The sequence below is a fragment of the Geotrypetes seraphini genome, chromosome 2, assembly GCF_902459505.1.
Source record: "Geotrypetes seraphini chromosome 2, aGeoSer1.1, whole genome shotgun sequence".
In the NCBI taxonomy this organism is placed as follows: domain Eukaryota; kingdom Metazoa; phylum Chordata; class Amphibia; order Gymnophiona; family Dermophiidae; genus Geotrypetes; species Geotrypetes seraphini.
Window position 1 is genome coordinate 47,993,571 of NC_047085.1, and position 24,818 is coordinate 48,018,388.

At 42.0% G+C, this 24,818-nt stretch overlaps 1 protein-coding gene across 5 annotated transcripts in view; it reads left to right on the top strand.

The window, feature by feature from the left end:
* The window catches only part of SAMD12 (sterile alpha motif domain containing 12), a 655,615-nt gene that overhangs the window by 446,389 nt on the left and 184,408 nt on the right, over positions 1-24,818 (top strand). The window contains exon 6 of one of the 5 annotated variants that reach the window (XR_004538409.1): positions 23,876-24,207. The exons of the other annotated variants lie outside the window; for them this stretch is intronic. The gene's annotated coding sequence lies outside the window, so the exon portion shown is untranslated. Of the gene's footprint in view, positions 1-23,875; positions 24,208-24,818 lie in introns of those variants that run through there. 5 annotated transcript variants of the gene reach the window in all.

Here is a 24,818-nt window from a genome sequence, read left to right on the forward strand (position 1 = left end):
TAGAATATGACGGCAGAAAAGGGCCATCGGCCCAAGTCTGCCCACTCTAAGAACCCTCCCCCGAAGTGAACCCACATGCTTATCCCATTATTTCTTAAAATCGAGCACGTTGCTGGCCTCAATTACCTGAAGTGGAAGATCATTCCAATGATCAACCACCCTTTCGGTGAAGAAATACTTTCTAGTATCACCATGAAATCTCCCACCCTTGATTTTAAATGGATGCTTTCTTGTTGCCATACGTCCTGTAAGAAAAAAGATGTCTTCTTCTACCTCAATACGGCCAGTAACATATTTGAACATGTCTATCATGTCTCCCCTCTCTCTGCGTTCCTCGAGAGAGTATAGCTGCAACTTACCTAGACGTTCTTTATATGGGAGATCCTTGAGTCCTGAGACCATCCTAGTGGCCATTCACTGAACCGACTCCATTCTCAGCACATCCTTTTGATAATGTGGCCTCCAAAATTAAACACAATATTCCAGATGAGGTCTCACCATGGACCTGTACAACGGCATTACAACTTCGGGCTTTCGGCTGACAAAACTTCTACGGATGCAACCCAGCATTTGTCTAGCCTTGGATGATGCTTTCTCCATGATCTGCCATCATGTTTTTATGTTTCTTATGAAGTGAGAATAATTATTTATTACTCATAAATCCCCCTTTTACAAACCCGCAAAAGCGTCTTTTAGTGCAGGCCAGCATGCTGTTTGCTCTGCGCTGCTCCCGACACTCATAGAGCAGGAGCAGCACTGGCCTGCGCTAAAAACAGCTTCCGCAGTTTTGTAAAAGAGGAGAAAAATAATTTTGGGTCAGGTACCTTTATGTTTAACAGAGTTAATTATACTGCCAGATCCTAGGAAAACATTTTGCATGATTGATCATTTAGTAGGGTTCCCAAGCTTCAAAGGTGTACGTTTTAACATTTTATTTATAATCAATTGTACTTTTAAATTCAAAGAACAAAAGTATGAATGATAGGAATATAAGAGAGAAAAAAATAAAGGAAACGTTATCATCTAAACAAGAGTGAAAAACATCCTCTGAATTTAGACCACACTTTTTAAACCAAGATACTAGGAGATAAAATATACGAAAAATACAAGGCAATCTACCCTGATTACATAGTGAGACAGACTTGATGATTAAGTCGCAGCCAGTCTAACAGCCCTATCGATTTTCATGCAGGAGTATTCAAAGTTCCATTAATTTCTCCTTCTTTCATTACTACAAATTCCAGCATTTCTTGAGATCTAAGAAAACATAATTAACTCCATTTAAAGAAACCATACATCTACAGAAAAATTTTAACATAACAGTAGCTTCCAGAGAAAGAACTCTAGGCCTGAAGGCTAAACATTCCCTCCTCCTTTTTTGAGTATCTCTAACAACATCAGAAAGTATATCTGTATTTTAGAACCCCCCCCAAAAAAAAAAAAAAATTCTAAAGCAAAAGTCACAAGAAGTGTAGTGCATTAAGTTATTATTTCTAATGAGCTTTCCAAAAACTCTTGGAGGGGCATAATAATAATTTTAAAAACGTCTAAGTCCCCTTTTGGCCTAAGCCCCAAATGCTGAAAGTGGCAGCAGGGAAAATGTCCATTCTCAAAAAACAAACACCCAGACCACCACAACATCTAAAATTAAAATAATTCCCTACCCAAAAAAATCACCCATCCCAAACGCCCAAAATAAGACCTTTTAGGCGAAGGAGGGGCCAGTCCTTCGCCTAAAAGCTGAATTCTGTAACCGGCGTCTGTCAAAAACAACACCAGTTACAGGATCCCCCCCCCACCCCCCCGGCAACGATCACGAACGACTGCTTACAGGCCCTCCTGCTGACACCCCCTCCCCCAAATGTCCACGATCACTGCAAGAGGGATCCCAAGCCCTCCTGCCGACAACCCCCTGAACCCCTGACAATACCGGCAGGAGGGAGCCCAAGCCCTCCTGCCAGAAGACGAACCCCACACCCCCTCAAATATGGGCAATGGCACCTATTGATATGTTGAAAAATATTTGGTAGAAGTATAAAAATTTATTCTTGAACAAATTCCCCCATTGAATCGAGTATACTATTTGCCCGCAAAGAAGGAAGCCCACTCCAGAGGCACAAGAATTGTATTTAAAAGATTCTTTAAATGTTACTGGCCTGCTTGAAACCACATTATCTAATATTTCAGTGAGAGCTACTTTATGGGCTTCATTTGTTTTTGAACAAGATTAAGTAGTATTACGGCTTTATTTTCTCAACTCTCAAGTGTTTTTTTCTTGGTCAAAAAGTTTGGATTTTTCCTGACGTCACCAAACAGACATAGAAACGGAGGAAGTTATTTTTAACAATGAGAACTGAAACATTAACTTTGGGAGCAACGTTCCTTCTAGCATATCCATATAAATGTATGGTTAAATATTTGGGCTTGAAATATGTTGAATTTTTTAACCCCTGAACAGTTGCAGCTGGAAAAATGTAGTTAGTATGGAACAGTAATTGGGGAATAGGGAATTCTGCTGTTAAGCCTATTAAGAACATAAGAACATAAGCAGTGCCTCTGCTGAGTCAGACCAGGGGTCCATCATGCCCAGCAGTCCGGTCACGCGGCAGCCCATCAGGTCCAGGACCTGTTAGTAACCCTCTATCTATACCCTTCTATCCCCTATTCCTTCAGGAAATTGTCCAATCCCTTCTTGAACTCTAATACCGTACCCTGTCCTATCACGCCATCTGGAAGTGCATTCCAGGTGTCCACCACCCGTTGGGTGAAGAAGAACTTCCTAGCATTGGTTCTGAATTCTTGATATACAATTTTGTTTTCCTTCTTGAGTTTCTCTTCGCTCTATCGGGACCTTCCCTCCTTCAATTATTGTGGTCTAAGGAAGATTTAGTGAATGTTTACTGTATAATTTTCTATACTTCTTTGTGATGGTTTCTTTCTGTTTCTCTTGAGCAAGATTTCTTGTGAAGTATGTTAAATTGCAATAAAATATATATATATATATATTTTTTTTAATTTTTTTTTTAAAGGAGAAGCTATTTGGGAATGATTACAGGGGAAAGAGGACTGGGAAGTGATGAGGGTGGTGTTTTGTTGGAGTCACCGAGTCTCATTATCTCCTGTGGTATGAGAACTGTTATATTGGGAGCAGCAGCATATATATATATATATTTTTTTTTTTTTCACCAAATCCATCTTGTTTTTCATTGGAGTTGGAGATATTAGATCAGACTCTCCAAGCCCTCCTCTTTGTGTTCTTACTGAAGTTAGAAGGGCTGTCAAGTGGGAGGTGTTATGTTTGGGCCATTGAGCTCCTCTTGTGCTTTTGGCGCATTTACTGGCTCCCCTGTTGTGACTCTCATTGCATCACTGGTTTACACTATTGAACAGATGAATATGTGATAACCTACAACACAAATTGACCATCGTGTTGAGTTTTTCAAGACTACTTTGGATATTTCAGAGAGAAAACTATCCCCCTCTTTTACTAAGGCACGCTAGCCGATTTAGCACGCACTAAACACTAACGCGTCCATAGAATATAATGGAAACGTGTAGCGTGCATTAAATCGGCTAGCGCGCCTTAGTAAAAGGACCCCTATGAGTGACTCTCAAGGAAGAATGATTTGATTGTGAGAATAAACAAGTCGCCAAACAATAGCTGAAACTAGTATCACATGCAAATGCAGGTGCTGCTCCAAAATTATACTCGGCAATGCCAGCAAAATTACAACAATGATCCCATATTATTAAAAGTCTCAGTGACTAGGAGTGTTTATTAAAAGGCTTTGTATCTTTCTTTCATTGTGAAAATGACATGGCTCTTAAAGATACAGTAATCTCCTTTTCCCCCATGTGATTCATCTTTATAATATTTAAGTTCGCCTTCTAATTTATTTGTATAATTCTTAAGGCTTCTTGACGCAATTCCAGTCAAAACTGATCAAGGCAGTGATCAATAGCACATCCTTAATAACAACACAATAAGAAACATAAACATATGTGACCCTCCCTCCCCCCTACCCCCCACGACCACACACACACACACACACACTGAAAATCTCCTCTACCATAAGGACAGAGACTTTCAGAGGGTCACTGAAACAGAGTTGAGTCCCCAGGGATAGAGAAGATCTGTGGGAGGAGATGGCGGTCTCCTGTTACCCAGTGGGAAAGTAGGGGCAACGAGTATGAGAGAGGAATGAGTAAGAAATCAAAGGCTTCTGATTGTTCCTTTCTCTCGGCCGAGCCCTGAGGCCAAGGGGGATTCCTGAAGAAATTTTGGAGGGAACTGAGAAGAAAACAGAGGCTTTTGGTTGATCTTTTTTGTTCTCCCGCCAGAGCCCATGAGCTGAGGGAGACTCCTGGAGGGAGGAATTCAAAGGGGATAGAGTGTAAAGCTGCAGTCTGCAAAAGGCAGACAGCCAGTGAGGAGTTAGAGGGAACCTGGGTGGTTCAGCAAAAGAGAAACAGCAGGACTTCATTTTCTGAAGAGTTTCCCAGCAGAGGACAGAGACTATTAAAGTTTATTGAGAGTGATTGCTGATCTAAAACCTTTGAATCTTGCTGACTTCCAGCGCACCTGAAGCTGTATGTAAATAGTTTGAAGTTTCTACTATGAACTCTTCATTAACATTAAGGTTTCAATTGCAATATGGCCGTCTGCTGATTTACTAACGGCCTCTTTACAAAGCCGCATGGTAACAGCCCCGAAGCCCTTTAAATCTCTATGGGCTTCGGGGCTGTTAGCGCAGAGCAGCCACTAGCGCGGCTTTGTAAAAGAGGCCGTGTTGCATTTGAACCTTGTGACCAGCCAGATACAAGCCCTGCCAGAATGTTAGATAAATTAAAAAAAAACAAGAGTAAAAGTAGAAACCCGGCAGGAAAATTCCAGGATCTTCCAGGATGAGTTTGAGGAAGATAATATAAGCCACCACCAGGGGAGCTCTAGAGGGCCCTGGTCTACTGCTGACACTGCTAGATCTAGACACGCCCCTAGGGTAGATAAGCCAGCAGTGGCATTCAAACAGGGAAGCCGGTTAGGGAGGAAGTTTGGGTCTTGCCTCCCTAAGGATCCACCTAAGCCAAACAGGGACAACCGTCCTGTTCCCATGGATTGGACTGAGGCTGAACCAGCTAAGGACTTGCCTGGTTTCAGCGAGGAACCTATGGATTTTGAGGAAGCCTGTTCTGGCTTGGAATCCAATTATCCTGAGAGTATGCAGGTGGACTTGGCTTGTTGCCACAAACAGTGAGTGTGGTTGCTGTTGAACTGTTTGTGTGCTGTTTTCTTTTTCTTTTCTCTAAATTGTTAGTTTTTGGTTATTGTGAGAAAGCTTGGAGAAGTTGGGGAGAGGTTTTGCTTCCACCTTGGGAGGGAATTTTTGAAAAGCTATCTATTGGCTTTAATTTGCAAAACCTAATGCTATCTCCTATTCCTGGCATTACCAGAATTCTGCCAGAGGCTTTATTTAGTTTAAGCACTGTGGGATTACTAGAACCAGTGCACTGAACTGTATTTTGCATATTGCACAAACTGTTGGAGAATAGGCTTGTGCTGGCTGAGGAGAGCTGGATCCTCAGCTGCCATTTTTGGACTTTAATTTGGTTTTTTTTGTTTTGTCTTTTGCATTGTGCTTGGCTGGTATTTGGCCTACTGACTTTAGCATCTTTTCTGATGCACTGCTTACCTATATGTTGAAGAACAGTAAAGCTGAATTATGTTTTCATGAACCTGATTTATGAGTTTTGATTTTCTGGTTAACTCCAGTCCAGTCCTGCAGGGTGACTCCAGGCCGGGTCACACGTTAATGTACTGTGTTTTGTAGCCACCAGTATCTGAACTGAGCCCTTCTCTGGGCTACCGGGTGGCCACAACCTGGGATCACAAGTCCTTTGGCCTACCGGATTTATCCAGCCCCGGCCTATCCACAAGCTTGTGTAAGAATTGTGAGTGACTATGAGTAACAACCGACTTTTTTTTTTATAGCATTGGTATGGGGCAGATGAGCCCCAAACCCTGAAGAGCTGGCTGGAGCCCCGGCACGGGGCAGGATGCCAGGGCTACATAGAAACAGAGAAAATTAAGGTAGTTATAGACCATATGGCCTAGCCAGTCTGCCCATTCATACCATCTACTTTTCCTTCATCTCCCTTTGTGATCCTATGTCCATCTCCCCATTGGCTGATATGATTTAGCAGCTAAACAACATCTCTGACTATACCCAGGTATTCTGGAAGAAAGAAGGAAAAATAAACTGTGCATATGTATGCAGTTGACCTATTTTTGTTTTGTTTTTCTCAATCATCATAGAAACCAAAAAAATAAAGTTATTAAAAAAACACCCTCCCTCAGACCCTCTCTATCCACTATCCCAGTTCATACAAAAACTTATAAAAGCAAAAAAAACACCCAAAGGGCCCGATATGCAGCGCTGTTTAGATAGCCAAGAATGGCTCCTGGCTATGTCATGCTGAATATCCAGGTGTCTGGGTTGGCTGGTGACCAGCTATGTCATAAGAACCTAAGAATTGCCATACTGGGAAAGACCAAAGGTCCATCAAGCCCAGTATTCTGTTTTCAATAGTGGCCAACCCAGGTCTCAAGTACCTAGCTAGAGGGGGACTGCAGAAGACAAACATGAATAGGGATGGAGGAGTGGTAGACCCTGATCGCTTTTCAGAGGGTTGTGTTCTTGAGGAGCTAGATAAAATAAAAGTAGACAAAGTGATGGGGCCAGATGATATACATCCGAGGGAGCTGAAGGAACAAAGAGGTTCTGGTGGCTCCTCTGCTGATTGACCTTTTCAGTGAGTCTCTAGAGTCAGGAGTGGTACCGGAGAACTGGAGAAAGGCAGATGTGGTCCCTCTCCACAAAAGTGGAAGTAAGGAATTACAGGCCGGTAAGTCTGATTACAGGTAAGCAAATTAATGGAAACGCTTTTAAAACAGAGAATGGTAAAGTTTCTGGAATCCTGTAGTTTGCAGGACCAGAGGCAACATGGATTTACTAGAGGTATGTCTTGTCAGACAAATCTGATCAATTTCTTTGACTGGGTGACCAGAGAATTGGATAGAGGGAGTGCGCTAGATTTAGATTTTAGTAAAGCCTTTGACAGGTTCCACACAGACGTCTAATAAATAAACTGAGTGCCCTCAGGATGGGCCCCAAAGTGACAGGCTGGGTCAAGAACTGGTTGAGTGGAAAGCGACAGAGGGTAGTGATCAATGGAGATCCCTCTGAGGAAATGGATGTTACAAGTGGTGTGCCTCAAGGTTCTGTTCTTGGGCCTGTTCTTTTTAACATTTTTATAAACGATATTGCATAAGGGTTGTCGGGTAAGATTTGCCTCTTTGTGGATGATACGAAAATCTGCAATAGAGTAGACATGCCGGATGGTGTGAATAACATGAAGAAAGACCTGGCAAAGCTTGAAGAATGGTCTGAAATTTGGCAGCTAAAATTTAATGCTAAGAAATGCAAGGTCATGCATTTGGGTTGTAAAATCCTGCGGGAATGGTACAGATTAGGGAGTGAAGAGCTTATGTGCATGACAGAAGAGCGGAACTTGGGTGTGATTATATGTGATGATCTTAAGATGGCCAAACAGATTGAAAAGGTGACAGCCAAAGTTGGAAGGATGCTAGGTTGCGTGGGGAGAGGTATGGCTTGTAGGAAAAAGGAGGTATTGATGACCCTGTATAAGACTTTGGTAAAACCTCATTTAGAATATTGTGTATAATTCTGGAGGCCGCACCTTCAAAAAGATAAAAAGCATGGAGTAGGTCCAGAGGAAGGCTACTAAAATGGTGCATGGTCTTCGTCATAAGGCGTATAGGAACAGAATTTTAAATATCAATCTGTATACTTTGGAGGAAAGGTGGAAGAGGGGAGATATGATAGAGACGTTTAAATAACAAAAAACAAAAGGAATTGACCCCAAAGAGACGTTTAAATACCTACGTGATGTAAATGTATATGAGTCAAGTCTCTTTCATTTGAAAGGAAGCTCTAGAATGAGAGAGCATAGGATGATGTTAAGAGGTAATCTAAGGAAATACTTTTTTATAGAAAGGGTGGTAGATGCATGGAATAGTCTCTTGGTAGAGGTGGTGGAGACAGACTGTGAAATCAAGAAATTCTGGGATAGGCATGTGAGATCTCTTAGAGAGAGGAAGAGATAATGGTTACTGCGGATGGGCAGACTAGATGGGCCATTTGGCCTTTATCTGCCATCATGTTTCTATATTTCAAAGAAATGCAGTAGATTGGTGAAGCAAGATTTCCTTTGACTAAAACCATGTTGGCTTTCTCTCATTAATCCATGCTTATGTATATGTTCTGCCAGTTTGTTCTTTATAATAGTTTCTACCATTTTGCCCGGCACTAACGTCAGACTCATTGGTCTATGATTTCCCGGATCACCTCTGGAACCCTTTTTAAATATCGGCTTCACATTGGCCACCCTCCAGTCTTCCGGTACTATGCTGGGTTTTAAAAGAAAAATTACACATTACTAATAATATCTCTGCAAGTTCATTTTTCAATTCTATCAGCACTCTGGGATGTATACCATCCCGTCCAGGTGATTTGCTACTGTTCACAGTTTGTCAAATTGACCCATTACATTATATCATCCAGTGTTACAGAAATTTGTATGAGTTTCTCTTATTCATCAGAACTGAATACCATTTCTGGCACCAGCAACTCCCCCATGTCTTCCTCATACGACATATCTAGTCACTGCCAATATTCAGTGAATCACCAGCTAAGTTCGGCAGCCAAAGATAACCATTTAACAGGGTGGTATATTTTTGATGGTTGAGACCTAGTTGACTAGCTGCTGAATATTGGCTTAGCCAGCTATGTCTTGGCCAGCCAAAAATAGGCTGGAAATTTAGTGCCAATGGCAAGATACGGCACTGGCATTGAATTTCTGATATTTCCACCGACTGCGGGAGACTGCTGGCCATCTCCCGTGGTCTGAATATGTAAATTGCTTATGAAATCTCACATAATCTTCCTTCTCCCTCTCCACCTGTATAGTACAATTAGAAAGGCATTCCACACTGTAGGGGGGGCAGATTGTAAGTTATGCTCAACTGGCCTCATGAACTGATGGAATTCTCAATATACTTCACTACAGAAGAGAGGAGGCAAAGTTCTGCCACAAGCCTGCAGGGGTTCAGATTCTGGGAGAGTTTCCATGTTTTATTAAACTTTTCTATCTCGCACCAAGAGTCATAGCCTTCTGGGCGGCTTACAGTCTAAAAACCAACTAAGTAAAATTTACATAGTCAAAAAAAAAATAGAAAATACAATAATCAAAATAAAATTAGCTAAAAAGTTTCAAGAGACTATCTAATTTTTATTTATTTGGTCTGTTGTCCCCAGGGTTCTCTCCATATCAACCACCCCTAATTGTACATATATGCATCAGAAAAGAGGAATATTTTTAAATCTGTTTTAAATTTATCCAAATTCCCTAGCAATCTAGTTAACGGTAGATCATTCCAGAGTTGGGGGCCCTTCACAGAAAAGATTGCAGCTCAAATCATTTTTCCCTGTTTGTCTTGGTAGGTTCACAAGCTATCTAATGTATTTGGGGCAATGGGGGGATTAAGTGACATGCCCAGGGTCATAAGGAGCAGCTTGGGTTTGAACCCACAACCAACGTGAAAAACTTTAGGAGTGAAGGAACCAATAAGATTTTGCAGCAGATGTATTTCACTAAAGAAGAGGTATAGAATCTTGATAGAGGCACAATATGATTTAGTATTAATGAATGGCTAAAAACAGCGGGAGGCGGATGTAATGTATCTCTCAGCTGTGGAATACAGATATAATAAAGTTGATCAAGTCTATGTTTTATAACTTCTAATTTATACCTTCTGAATTTTATGCACAACCGGTTGAGATCCGTTGATAAGGGGAGGGGGAAACAAAGCAAGGAAGATGAAACTAAGGACAGTCTGCTGAGCTTTGGAGGCGACGGTGATTTAATGGCAGTATCAGGCAAACCTTGAATAGACAGCATAGTCCAGTCTAGATATATTGTGTGGTGGTGAATATACAAGCACTGAATAGCAAAGCATCATATATCATACATATATTTGACAGATTTGTTTCTTGCAAGTTCTAGTTAGTAAATCTGTGCCCAAAAGGGGGGATTTTTTTTCCACCGAAGGAGCGGAAGCAAGGTACTACGTACTCAGATACCCAAGGATTATATCGTACTTTTAAATAAGAATATAAGAAAATAAGAATAGCCGTACTGGGTCAGACCAAGGGTCCATCAAGCCCAGTAGCCCGTTCTCAAGGTGGCCAATCCAGGTCACTAGTACCTGGCCAAAACCCAAGGTGTAGCAATATTGAGAAAGACATGGGGGAAGCCACTGCTTGCCCTGTATCGGTAGCATGGAATATTGCTACTCCTTAGGTTTTGGCCAGGTACTAGTGGCCTGGATTGGCCAACGTGAGAATGGGCTACTGGGCATGATGGACCATTGGTCAGACTCAATAAGGCTATTCCTATGTTCTTATGTTATAAACCTCATAATAAATAACTAACTTGTAAAATCATTTGAAAGCACTCCTAAAATGCGTTTTTGCAAATGTAAATGTCACAATGTTAGTATACCATAATATAATGTGCCACACTTTCACAAAAATTATATATTGAGGTCACAAATAAGTGTAGGCAGTGCTGCTTTAGTTTAAGGGTAGTGTATATTTCAAAAAACGGAGGAAAAAGCCTCAGACAAATGCCCTCCCACCACCACAATGGTGGATAAAGGTGGTTGGGTGGTAACCTCATTGGCAGAAAACCTCCATTGAACTCCCTAATAGGGTTTTCTGCCAATGAGGTTACCACCCAACCACCTTTAACCACCATTGTGGTGGTGGGAGGGCATTTGCCTGAGGCTTTTTCCTCCGTTTTTTTGAAATATACACCCCCTTAAACTAAAGCAGCACTGCCTACACTTATTTGTGACATCAATATATAATTTTTGTGAAAGTGTGGCACATTATATTATCGATATTTCACATATCCGAGTTTCTTTTGTTACAATGTTAGTATACCTCCAGAAAACTTAGTAACCCCCAAAGTATTGACATTATTCCCAGAATTACTCGTAAGTCCAAAATTTGAATAGGCTAGGATTTCAAAATGCAAGAAGCACTCCCAAGTTCCCATTGATTGCTATAGACGTCACCTTATTGTAGCAACGCCCATTGATAAAACTAATCTTTTTTTTACTGCTGTTTGAAAAACGAACCAGTCTTCTTTTCAGATGAAGAGTGCTAGAAAGGTTTTGCTAGCGTGTCTATTGTTTATATGAGCAATAAAGAAAATATTTGCAGAAGTTGAGGCTCCTGTTTTACTTTTGATTTAAGCAAATGGATTTTAGAGTGGACTGAAATCTGATTTTCTCAACGGAGCAGCATCTGAGGTTCTCCTCCATTCTTCTACATGCTGAGGTACAAATCTTATCCATCAAGTTGTGATCAGCATTTGCTCATGAGTTCAGCTCGAAGCTTGTTCAAATGGCCATGCAGTAGAGCGGGGCACAACATAATACAGCAAAGTGAGTCAGAAAGTTATGTACTTTCATTCTGAGCCAGACTTTTAAATGGAAAATCATTCGTATCAATCTGGTAGAACTACATCTTGTCAAAATGATATCCGTTTATTTTAACTTATTACTAAGTACTTCTCAAAACTTCCAAGTGTCAAGAAGTCGAAATAAAAAAATCAATAGCTTTTTCACAGAAACTCCTTCAGGATTAATACTGAAGCCATAAAAGAGTTTTGAGGAAGCTAACTATATCCATGCCAGGTTCACAGTGCAAGTGGTCAAGAAACATCAGTCGTTGTACAAAAGTGAGAGTTGGTGATGGACAAGGGGGTATGCAATGAAGTTACTAAGTAGTACATTTAAAACAAATCAAATCAAATATTTCTTCACTCAATATGTCATTAAGCTCTGGAATTCTTTGTCAAAAAAATGTGGTAAAAGCAATTAGCATAGCAGAGTTTAAAAAAGGTTTGGCCAAGTTCCTGGATGTAAAGTCCATAAACCATTGTTAGAGTGGACTTGAGAATCATCCACCGCATATTCCTGGACTAAGCAGCACAAATTTTGAAATCCCACCAGGAGCTAGTAATATGGACTGGTCACTGTTAGAAATAGCATATTGGGCATGATGAACCTATGATCTATCCCCCCTTCCCCCCCACTCCCCTTACACACATAAAAGCATATTTTCAGTACCAACCAAGTAAACTAAGCACACAATGAAAGCCAAGAATTAGCTCAAATTTGCTGGACAAAATTTGACTAGCTAGTTCTAGGAGACTTTCAGGTACAATAATTACCTGGGAAAGGGTTAGCTAAAAGTCCAGCTCAAGATAACTGGTTAAAATTACCCGGTTATGTTATCTGGATTTTTGAAGACTGATTTCCTTGTGATAGAACAAGACATGGAAAAATATCTAAGCCTATCTATCCAAAGAGTTCTCCTTCAACTGCTCTGATTTAATAGCTTCAGACTTTTTAATTGACAGATGTTTCGAGTGTTCTTAACAATTGAGACTTTGCCACCAAAGTTGTACAAATCATATGCAGCCCCATTTTAGACAGAACATAGAACTTGAAATTGTGACATCCAGGTCAGGATTGTACAATTCCAGTAGCATTTTAGAAAAGAATCTGTCAATCAGGGCCGGATTTAGATGAAAAGAGGCCCTAGGCTATTCCACTTATGAGGCCCTTTCACCTCCCATTTTTAAGTTTGTAAATTACATGAGAGATAATAAAATACATCATTACTGTGATATATATCAATATGTTAAATGAAACATGTTGTTATTGGTACTAACCTTTATATAAAATGTGACACGGATAATAAATAAAAAAAAGTCGAGAACACTTATTTGGACATTTATTCTCAGCACCATATATAGTACTTGTAGCAATAACTAATCAAACATAACACACAATATTTCCCCTTCCTATGTCCATAGTGCCCCGAGTGCATCCTTCCTCACCTCCCCCCCCCCCCACTCTGATGCCCGCCTGCCTCCCATCCCCTTCCATTGAACACCCCCCCATGCCATCCTGCCTGCCTGCCTTCCATTAAACCCCCACCCCCCTCCGATGCCAGCCTGCCTGCCTCCCATCCCCCTTCCACTGAAACCCCCCACCCCACCCCCGATGCCAGTCTGGGCCACCCTGTCCTGACGGATCCACGTTTTGCCTCTCTCCCCGCGGAGCTGGGCTTTGCCCAGCTGTTTCCGGACTCACGTCTTTCCCTCCCTGATCCTCCTCCCAGGGCGAGAAAAAGAAAGGGAGAAGCCGAGTCGGCGCCCCGTTGCGGCCGGAGCCGGTTCCGATCCCGAAGCGTAGAATTTCTCCTTATTTTCAGTTCAGTGTTTTAGTGTTCACTGTTTTTAGATTAGTGTAATTTTAATTTTGCTAACAATTTGAATATAGGCCCCTCTTGATCTTGAGGACCTAGGCTGAAGCCTAGTTAGCCTATAGGAAAATCCGGCCCTGCTGCCAATATAGAGCCCGTTCTTAAAATGCATGCTTTTTAGATCAGTGATATCAAGCGCTTCCAACTAATCCAAAACATAGCAGTTAAACTTTGACAGGGCCCTTCATGAGAAACGCTGCTGTGCTTCAAATGGAATTGCCTTTCAAAATCAAGTACATAAGATTCCTTATCTGTTCCTGTTTCTTTCATGCTTGTTAGTACCTTAAAAACATGTTCATGAGACCTTATAATCTTTTCAGCAGAATCATCTTGTTCCCTCTTTCAGATTTATCAGGTTGAACACAATAAGGAGGCCAATATTTACTGTTACACATACACATCACTTTCCCCGTATGGAATAGTTTACTTTCCCATCTCCACGTAAAGCATTCATTCTAGAACGGGGGTGTCAAAGTCCCTCCTCGAGGGCGGCAATCCAGTCGGGTTTTCAGGATTTCCCCAATGAATACGAATGAGATCTATTTGCATGCACTGCTTTCATTGTATGCTAATAGATCTCATGCATATTCATTGGGGAAATCCTGAAAACCCGACCGGATTGCGGCCCTCGAAGAGGGACTTTGACACCCCTGTTCTAGAAGATCAAAACTGGGTTGAAAGCATTCCTGTTCCAGGGTGCATTTGATCCATAGATTTCTCTATGCTAGCTTTACTTCAGCTACATAAGACAGGAAGCAACCATTCTAATAACTGTCAGTGTCTTAAACATCAATAGAGGTATCTAAGTATCAGTACTTACATGTGTAAGTTGGTGTTTCAGAACTTAGATGTGTAAATGCAGACGTCTGTGTTGGCCATTTTGGAATCCTATAGATCTGAAGTAGAGAGTTGCGCGGGGACAGAAATCCCACCCATCCCCGCCCGTCCCCGTCAGGATCCTCTCCGTCCCCACCCGTCCCCGCCAGGATCCTCTCCGTCCCCGCCAAGATCCTCTCCATCCCCCATCCATCCCCGCCAGGATCCTCTCCGTCCCCACCCGTCCCCGCCAGGATCCTCTCCATCCTCACCCATCCCCGCCAGGATCCTCTCCGTCCCCGCCAGGATCCTCTCCATCCCCACCCGTCCCAGTCAGGATCCTCTCCGTCACCACCCATTCCCGCAAGGAATTACTTCCACCCCCGCCCGTCCCCATAAAAAGCAGCAATTACTTATGACAGGATCATCAATTCTACAGTTTCTTTTGTGTTTGCACTGCTGTTTTCCTTGTGGAATCTCTTTGGTGGAACCCTTTTTTTTGTTTTCTGTTTAGGTAATTAACTTATAAACCCCCTCTTTTAGTAAGGCTGACGTGTCCATTATATTATATGGATGAATCCTGCTTCCAAAGCCTTCCATCCACATGGGAGTCCCGTTGGCTAGAGGGGTGTCCCTGTGGGAGTCCCGTGGGTTAGGGGGGATTCCCGCAATCCCCGTTCCCGTGCAGACCTCTAATCTGAAGTTTCCCAATTAAATCCAAAGCCCACAATCATCCAACATCATCAATTTTGAAAGGAAAAAAAAATTGTGGGTGATCTCCCCTAATCCCTCCTATGCCAAAACGGCAGCTTTACAAAATATATATTACGACTACTACTACTGTTAATCATTTCTATAGCGCTACCAGACGCAAGCAGTGCTGCACAGTCACAAAGAAGAAGAAAACAGTCCCTGCTCGAAAGAACTTACAGTCTAAACAGATGTATCCGAGAATAGCTGTAAATCATGACATTGATCACAATTATCATAGACATAACACTCCTGGGAATATATGTGTAATTTTGGTCCTGCCCTAATCCCCCCCCCACCCTCCTAAATCATAGAAAAGCCATTTTTATCAGTGATGCTTCAGCTGCCCTCCCTAGAAAAACGCCATAAAAAAACAAAAGGAGAGGAGGGGAGAAACAATGTTTACTTTTTTCAATTGCGCATTTAAAAAAATGCCTTTCTCTCCAAAAAGCTACTATAATTCAGATAAATCTTGTAATTTGTTTTTAATGTAAAATTTAATCAAGACTCGCAGCCAGAAACACACAAGACAAGGGTATCATACATGCGCTCAAGAAGAAACATTGGCTTGTAGAACAAGCGCACATGAAACATGCCTGCCTCTCCCAAAAACTCAAAAGAAGCGTGATTTTATTACCCTCCACTAAAAAATATATATATATTTATATACACATTTTTTTTTTTCATTAGCCACAGCCAGAAACACAAAAGATAAGAGTATCATACACGTGCTCAAGAAGAAATGTTGACTGGTTAAATGTTAGACTGGGAAGTGCTAGGGAGGTAAAATTCCTAGATGTCATAAATGACTGCTTCTTAGAGTAACTGGTCCGGGAACCGACAACAGGGGGTGCTATTTTAGATTTGGTCCTTAGTGAATGCAAGACATAGTGCAGGAGTTTACTGTGTTGGGTCTGCTGGTTAACAGTGATCATAATGTGATCAAATTTGAGCTGATACTGGGAGTAACGTCGCAAAAGAAATCTACAGTAGGGGCGCTTAATTTTTGAAAGGGCAACTATGATAAAATGAGGAAAATGGTTAAAAAGAAGCTAAAAGGATCAGTTGCAAAGGTTAGAACTGTAAACCCGGCGTGGATGTTATTTAAAAATGACTTCGTGGAAGCCCAGACCAGATGTATACAGGAAAATGGTTAAAAAGAAGCTAAAAGGATCAGTTGCAAAGGTTAGAACTGTAAACCAGGCGTGGATGTTATTTAAAAATGACTTCGTGGAAGCCCAGACCAGATGTATTCCATGTATCAGCAAAGGTGGAAAGAAGAGGAAACGAGAGCCAGCGTGGTTAAAAGGTGAAGTGAAAGAGGCTATGGGAGCCAATAAAACATCCTTTAAAGAATGGAAAAAAGATCCGAATGAAGAAAATAAGAAGAAACACAAGCATTGGCAAGTCAGATGCAAAGCATTGATAAAGACAGCTAAGAAAGAATATGAAGAGAAACTTGCAACAGAGGCAAAAACTCAGCAATTTTTTTAGGTATATCAGAAGCAAGAAACCTGTGAGGGAATCTGTGGGACCGTTGGATGATCAAGGCGCGAAAGGGGCACTCAGGGAGGTTAAGGCTATAGCGGAAAGACAATGAATTCTTTGCTTCGGTCTTTACGGAAGAAGATGTAAGAGATCCACCTGAACTGGAAATGGTTTTCAAGGGTGATGATGCAGAGGAACTGAAAGAAATCATGGTGAATTTAGAAGATGTATTAAGCCAAAATTGACAAGTTAAAAAGTGATAAATCACTAGGAACAGATGATATACATCTCAGGGTATTAAAAGAACTCAAAAATGAAATTGATGACCTGTTGTTAGTGATCTGTAACCTGTCGCTAAAATCACCTGTAGTGTCTGAAGATTGGAGGGTGGCCGTTGTTACGTCGATTTTTAAAAAGGGCTTCAGGGGAAACCTGGGAAATTACAGACCAGTAAGCCTCACTTCGGTGCCAGGCAAAATGGTAGAAACGGTTATAAAAAATAAAATTGTGGAACACATAGACAGACATGGAGTATTGCGTTCATTTCTGGTCTCCTTATCTCAGAAAGATATAGTGGTGCTAGAAAAGGTTCAAAGAGGAGCGAACAAGATGGTAAAGGGGATGGAACTCCTCTCGTATGAGGAAAGACTAAAACAGTTAAGGCTCTTCAGCTTGGAAAAGAGCCGGCTGAGGGGAGATATGATTGAAGTCTACAAAATCCTGAGTGGAGTAGAACGGGTACAAGTGGATCGATTTTTCACTCTGTCAAAAATTACAAAGACTAGGGGACACTCGAAGTTACAGGGAAATACTTTTAAAACCAATAGGAGGAAATATTTTTTCACTCAGAGAACGTATTGCCAGAGGATGTGGTAAGAGTGGATAGCATAGCTGGTTTTAAGAAAGTTTTGGACAAGTTCCTGGAGGAAAAGTCCATAATCTGTTATTGAGAAAGACATGGGGGAAGCCACTGGTTGCCCTGAATCGGTAGCATGGAATATTGCTACTCCTTGGGTTTTGGCCAGGTACTAGCGACTGGATTGCTCACCGTGAAAATGGGCTACTGGGTTTAATGGACCATTGGTCTGACCCAGTAAGGCTATTCTTATGCGCATAAAACATGCCTGTCTCTCCCAAAAACTCAAAAGAAGCATGATTTTACTACTCTCACTAAAAAAATATATAGATACACATTATTTTTCATTAGCCATAGTCAAAACACAAGTGCTGATACTATAACGGCATCCCCAGACCAGTTGCTGCTTTTTGTCGCCAAAAGCTGATGCTGCTCTTCGAAAATGCCTTGGCGATTTTTAAGAATCCACCGGAGGGACCATGTTAAAGAGCACATTTGCATGCCATTGTCGGAGACTGCTAGAAACCTTGCTAAAGACAGAGTTAATCCGTTTGGATCATCTGCCGCTAAAATTTGTGCAGGCTAAACCGCCAGAAAACAGTTTAGCGACGGCGTTAAAGTTTTGAGAATCTTGCCCTCAGAGATGTTGGCTGGCAGGCAGCAGTGATCCTTTCTGCCGCATCCCGCCTCCTGTGAAGTAAGTTCCTGTTTCCACTTAGGTGGGACACAGGAGGAAGAAGGACCTGTGGCTGGCAGAGCAGTCTCTCTCGATCACTGCCAGCTTAAGCACCACCAGGGCATGAAATTATTATAATTATTTAGGGCTGCAGAATTAACAAGATAACATGAAGCAGGGAGACAAGCACAAGAGCAGGAGACGGAGCCAGCCTTTTGCTCTGCATGGGGCTGCCGCCAAAGTGGGTTCGCACAGGGTGAAACTGCTTATCTACAGGTCAGATTGGCCCTTCTCTATATGACAATTTTGACTGATAATTTGTGGGGAGGGGACGCATTATGATTGTTTGCCCCAGGCCTGATTTTGTTTCTCGAAGACTTCTGTCCACTTACACCATACTTAGCATGCTGTCTCTGGATATTCAACAGAATACAAATCACTCCTCATGAGTATTCTGAATATTTCTTCACGGGCTTCAGCGGTGTCACTTAGGAGGATAAGCACGAAGTGCCATTTAAATATAGTCTGGATATTCAACAGCATAGCAGTGCTGACTATCTCCTCTGACCACTACAGCACTGTGCAGTTAGTGGTCCATGGGCAGAGTCTCAAAAGAGCCAGAAGTTAGGTGAGCACCTTTGTTCCATATGATTAACTGAGCAGAGAGGACTGTACTAAAACAATCTGCCCACTTAGTTACTGTATGTGAGTGCTGACACTGAGTATTAGCTGGCGTGTACATAACGTCCGGATCACAGGCTGATTACGATATTCAATGTCGTTTATGCAGTATCATTTATGCAGTGGTTAAAGCTACAGCCTCAGCAACCTGAGGTTGTGGGTTCAAATCCACGCTGCTCCTTGTGACTCTGGGCAAGTCTCTTAATCCCCCCCCCCCCATTGCCCCAGGTACGTTAGATAGGTTGTGAGCCCACTGGGACAGAAAGGGAAAACTGATTGAGTGTCTGAATAAATGCATGTAAAACCGTTCTGAGCTCCCCTGGGAGAACGGTATAAAAAAGTTGAATAAAGAATACCAGGCATGACCTGGCATTGAATATCCAGGTTTCATGTATGCAGCGATCAGTGCTTTAAAAACACTCCGACTGCTTCCAGCTGAATATTGACCCGAGGGCTTCTAAAACCCAGGGCCAGAATCTCTTGACTATCACAACCAGTAGAAGAGACATTCAGGACCCTCCAGTGTTTCTCACTAAGGCAGGGGTGTCCAATGTCGGTCCTCGAGGGCCGCAGTCCAGTCGGGTTTTCAAGATTTCCCCAATGAATATTCATGAGATCTATTTGCATGCACTGCTTTCATTGTATGCTAAAAGATCTCATGCATATTCATTGGGGAAATCCTGAAAACCCGACTGGATTGCGGCCCTCGAGGACCGACATTGGACACCCCTGCACTAAGGTCATGGTGTGACATTGTCAAGAATTATAGTCTATAACAAATAACCAGCCAGATTGTGACTGGGCTAAATGCTTTTTTGTTTTCTTTAGTGTGGTTTCTGAAGGTCACTGTAGATAAACTACTGTTCGTAAAATTATCTTTCCTCCTCTTCCCTCTCCCATCCCTACTGTACGCTGGGTACATATTATTTTTACCACCAAAGACCCCAATATGCCGTATTCAGCATTTCGGTCTGTTTTACAAATACAGTTTGTGTGTGCTCTTCTAAATAAATGATGAGCCCCACATTGGAAAACTCTACTTTCTGAAATCTTCCTTTGTGGCTGTGTGATTAATGCTTTCATTGAAGCCGGAGGCCACATACAGCAGTCTCGGCATACTTTTTCACCTTTCTGTTGGCACAATTAATTTTGGCTTTTCATTCAGTGAGGCTGCTGTGCTCTTAATTTTTTATTTATTTATTTAAAAAAAAAAATAAGATTGTGCATTGATCTTAATTTCAGGTTGCTAAAATAAGGACGTTACAGCAGGTAATTTGCACTATTTTGAGGTGTTTTTTTTTATAAAGCTTGAAAGAATTTCAGATGAGGAACGAGGGAGCGCCATGTTCCTTGGTTCAGTCAGCCCTGAGGTAATAATTTTTTTTCTCTCTAACAATTCTTCCTTCTAATCTTTTTTGATGATACCTCAAAATGTCACCTTGTGCCTCACAGCTGAGGTTGCAGTGTACTAAAAATAACTCCTACTGTACATATGTTAATAAAAGTAGAACTCATCAGTGCATCTTTCCTAAGCTGAGAAACACATTTGTGTAAGGAAGGATCATCAACTTGGTAAGGCAGCAGAGACTGTGTTCCATTGTGCTTTTATTAATCTCTCTGCTTTTCCCTACCAATTTCCTCTTTTAGCTCTTGTACTGATTTGTCTTCAGCACCTTTTGAAAATGTCTCAGAATAGTTAAAGCTGTCCCTGTTGAAAAAGATTAGTATATACTGAGGATAATTTTGTAAATGGGTGTTAAGGCAGGGAAGGCACGTGCAGCAGCATCTCTTCTGCAATGGCAGGGTTACCATATGGCTCCAGAAATAGGAGGACGGATTGAGACATCTGGGTTTTACTTCCATTGCATTCAATGGAGGTAAAACGCAGATGTCTCAATCCGTCCTCCTTTTTCTGGAGCCATATAGTAACCCTATGTAATGGCATCTGGGCATCCATATTCTGTTACAGAATACTAGCATAAAATCTTATCGGCACGCCTAAAGGTGGGCACCCTCATTTACACTAGAAATAAATACTCAAGGATTAGGGCCCGAATATATCCCTTATTCACTCAAAAACAAGCCCCACACGGACCAACGATACACACACCCAGCAACACTACAACCCACAACATTCACACTCCCCAAAGAGAAAGGGAAAAAGGAAAAAGAAGAAGTGGAGAAAAAGGCCTCAGTTCAGCTTCATCTGGCCAAAAAAACTCCACTCCTACAAAAGCTGTTTATGTGTAAATGCTGAAAAATAGTCCAAGGAAACAAGGCAACTAAGTAGCCTGTCAGGTGGTATCAAACAGGAAGCCTAATACAGATGAAAGTCAGTGGGTGAATGTAACAAAAGGCAGTATAGTCCAGCTCATAACATCCACAGCAAAAGCAAGAAAAAATAACTTAGCTGGTAATGGCTTCCAAATCCAGGCCGGGCAGTCCTTACACCCAACAGGGAACCCTCCGTTTCGCATCAAATCGCTGAATCAGGGGTGTTCATATCATTGCTTCACATCCAGATATTCCAGACCCACCATACTCCTCAAACATCCTCACCACTTCATCGATCAAAACTGGCGCTCATTTACCCCAGGTTGATGCAAGGTGTACGTGGATGCACCTAAGTGCAGCAAGCAAAGAAAGCAACTTAAAGTATCCAATTAGTCATGCACATGACATTCTCTGCCCATATGTACACTTCCCTTGCACATGCATACCATAGCCCTTACACACACACCAATGCATGCCCCCCAAAATAGTCACTAAGCACTATTCTAGAAAGGGTGCATACCCTTTATAGAATAGCACTTAGGGCCTGGTTCTATAAAAGGCACCTATAGGTGCTGGATGTTGTCAATCAACCACTAGGCACTGCTTATAGAATTACACTTAGCAGTGCTTAGGGGGTCACTAGGCATGCTTAGGGGGTCACTAGGCATTCTTGTGGTAGGTGCCGATATGTTAGGCCAGGGTCTTCCTGGCCTAATTTACCAGCACTTAACACAGATGCCTAGCAACGCCTAAGTCAACCACACCTATTCTCTGCCCATAACCACGCCTATTTTACAGATAGGTATCATTAGGCGCCAGTAGGTGCCGTGCGGTATTCCACGCGCAAACCTAATTAATTTTTTAATTTTTTAAATCATTTTTTAGTGCCATGATCAAGTACCACACTATGATTAGGGTGTCTAGTGGCACCTAACCTAGGTGCTGTATATAGAATTTATTGTTTATTGAAAGCTTCTATACCGCTACTAATGACTGGGGAGTCAATTCAGAGCGGTTTACATGAGCTTCTGTAAAGGTGATACAATACAGAGTTAGCGTTTTCTGAGATGGTTTTCAATACAGATGCATTTATACCATAATCAATCATCCTGTGTATATACATACATAATACTAGAATTGTGTACTATGTTCATGCTAAATCCTACTTATTTGCACACATAATACCTGAATCGTGTCCTTTGCTCATCTTAGATTTACTTATATGCCTAACTTTAAGTGCCAGACTTACATCTGCTGAAACCTGATGTAAATGCTGACGCCCAAGATAGGCACACTGACACATGACTACCCATGCAACTTTTTTGGCATACTCCAATACACCCATGGCCATCTCCCCTTTTGAGTTATGTGCTATTTGAGTTAGGATGACAAAGAGATCAGAAGACAACAATAGAGCATCTATCTTTAAACAAGCTGGGAAGATGACATTGTGTCTTATTGCGTTGTTTCACAGAGCTGTCTGGATGATTTTGAAAGTCCATTTTGCCCTGAAGAAGCGGTCATAAAGCCATGAAACACTGGCTTATTGAAAAGGACTGCATGAGACTAAATGACTACGGATAGCTTTGACATAGCAAACTTTATTGTATAGAGAACCTGAGTTCCATTTAATAATTTTTTGTGTGGTTATTAGTCACTTTTGATGAAAGGTTTTTGTGCCAATGATGTGGGCAATGGTGGTAGCGTGAATGTAGGCTCGCCAAAGACCTGAGGCTTTTTCTTTCATCTTATAGTGACTTCTGGCAAATCAGTGGAGTTTGGGTTTTAATTAGGACATTTTCGTATGTCCTCCTCTTCACTCTGGTGAGATTCTATTTGAGTTAGGCACACTGCCTTATAGAACAACGTGCAGCCAGATACACGCAGAGCCTGGCAATGAGTGTGGGGTTGGGTGCTGAGCTTGGTAGGGAGAATTTGGTTCAGAATATTTTTTTTCTTTTCTGTTTCTCCTCTAAATTTAGGGTGCGTCTTATGGTCAGGTGCGTCTTATGGGGTGAAAAATACGGTAAACACATACAGAGAAATACCTAGATAGTGATCTGGCCTAGTTCACATAGCTTCATATTCTGTCACCTTAGCAATCCCATAAAATGTCACCTTTCTAACACTATACCACCAAGCAAGGACTAGATATTCAAAACCTCTTAAAAAAATTCTTCAATTACTGTATGTGGAAGCCTCAGTCCCACTACTCCACCGCTTTACCGTTTGCACCTGTGGGGAGAATTACGTGGTAACCTTCATCATTGGCTATTCCGCATTCATAAATATTTGAAGCTTAAATAAATTTAAATATATTTCATTGTGCATTTAAAATGGTATTTACTTATTTATAATACTGTGTACTTATCTCTGCATCCGCCAACCTGGGAGCCAGACCAGGTTTATGCTTCAAATATTTATGAATGCCATTTACGTAATTCTCCCCGCAGGTGCAAACGGTAAAGCGGCGGAGTGGTGGGACTGAGGCTTCCACATACAGTTATTGAAGAATTTTTTAAGAGGTTTTGAATATCTAGTCCTTGCTTGGTGGTATACTACTTCATTATTTGGACTGATATATAAGTTAAGACACCATTAGCCATTTATTGGTGTACCTTTCTAACACTAGCACCCTCTTTTATGAACACATAGCGCGGGTTTTAGCCCCGGCAGCTGCGGTAACTGCTCCGGCACTCAAAGAATTCCTATGAGTTGGAGCAGTTACCGTCATTGCCGGCGCTAAAACCCGTGCTATGCGTTCGTAAAAGAGGGGGTAGCTCTGCAAAGGATTGTATAAATGATGTGTATAAAAGCATTTTGGTATCTCTCATAAACAGCATTTCTTTCCAGGCATCATCGTCTAAATCCTCACAGTGTACCGCTATCAAATGGATAAAAGGATTGATGCAAAAGTGCCACCGCACGGTTGTCTTCCAAACATCACTGATGCACATCTGATGTAAACATCGCCGTTCTGTTCCTACAGAAAATTGCTATCGCAGTCCAACTGCTTAATTGCACTATCACAAACTACTAACTTAACGGCCGCTTTTACAAAGCTGCGCAAGCAAGTGCTGAGCGGCAAATGCCCATTCAATCCCTATGGATGTCGGAGCATGTACTGCATCGGCCCGCGCTACCAGGCTTCATAAAAGAGGGGGTTAATAATTCTAGCAAACACATACGGAGGATCACCAGTTTCTTACATTTAATATATATCGTATTTTTCGGACCATGACGTACTTTATCCACCCCCAAAAAGGGGGTGGAAAAGGGGGTGCATCTTAAGGACCGAATACACTGTACCCCCCCCCCGGTACCTTTTGTAGTGGTGGTCCAGTGCGGTCTCTGGGACAGCTGCCTGTGTCTTTAGCTAGCAGAGCGATGCAGGAACACGACCTTTGCGCTTCCTGCCTGGTCCTGTGCCACTCCCGCAGCCATCTTGGAGACCGCACTGGACCACCACTACAAAAGGTACCGGGGGGCTGCGGGTGGCTTCTGGCGGCTTCGGGATTCGGGCGGCTTCTAGCGGCTTTGGGATTTGGGCGGCTTCTGGTGGCTTCAGGATTCGGGCAGCTGCGGGCTTCTGGCGGCTGCGGCTGGCTTCGGGCTTTGGGCGGCTGCGGGCTTCCCAGCACCAGACACACCAGACCATCAGAGACACTTACATGTAGAGGAGGAAAAACCAAGAAGAAAAAATTTCTGAACCAAATTTTTTTTTTCTTGGTTTTTCCTCCTCTACAGGTGGGTGCGTCTTATGGTCTGGTGTGTCTTATGGTCCGAAAAATACGGT